The sequence below is a fragment of the Triticum aestivum genome, chromosome 7B, assembly GCF_018294505.1.
Source record: "Triticum aestivum cultivar Chinese Spring chromosome 7B, IWGSC CS RefSeq v2.1, whole genome shotgun sequence".
Lineage (NCBI taxonomy): Eukaryota > Viridiplantae > Streptophyta > Magnoliopsida > Poales > Poaceae > Triticum > Triticum aestivum.
The window spans coordinates 595910126-595910696 of NC_057813.1; the positions used below are offsets into that span (position 1 = coordinate 595910126).

The 571-nt window shown below is 51.1% G+C and overlaps 1 non-coding gene across 1 annotated transcript; it reads left to right on the forward strand.

Annotated features, from left to right (window-relative positions):
• Window positions 1–252: 252 nt before the first annotated feature.
• On the forward strand, window positions 253–369 carry LOC123163312 (U5 spliceosomal RNA). Its single transcript, XR_006481835.1, has one exon. It is a non-coding gene; the product is annotated as a U5 spliceosomal RNA (small nuclear RNA).
• Window positions 370–571: the final 202 nt, after the last annotated feature.

Sequence of the window (571 nt, forward strand, 5' to 3'; positions counted from 1 at the left end):
AAAAACTCAAGCCTGGGCCCGGCCCGGCCATCGGGCCTGTGTTTCTGGGCCCGAGCACGTAAAAGCCCGTCGGGCTTCGGGCCGGACCGGCCCGACCTTCAGAAAATGGCAAAAATGAGGGCCCGGCCTTTGGGCTCAAAAACTAGGCCCGAGCCTGGCCCGGGGGCAGCGTCGGACCGGGCCGGGCCGGGCCGGCCGGGCCGGGCTTCCCATGGCCAAGACTAGGGCCAAGCCGTCCATTCGAAAGCACGCAGTTGCGCAGCGGGCACAAAGCGAACTATTCTTTTGCCTTTTACTAAAGAATACCGTGTGCACACTGCGATACGAAGCATACGCTAATTTTTGAAGGGATCCTTCTTACCAGGTCCCACAATTCAATACAAAATTTTTAGTACTAATTTTTTTTTTGCCAAATGCTCGTTTGCATCTTTAATCATAGCTTTGTGTCCTACGACACAGCTCGTAGCTGAGGGACAACCTAGGCAGTGCACAGAAAAATCTGTTATAATTATTTTAGGCTATAAATCTCAAACTTCAAAATGGGTGGCAATTTGTTTTCCTTTTTTATAAT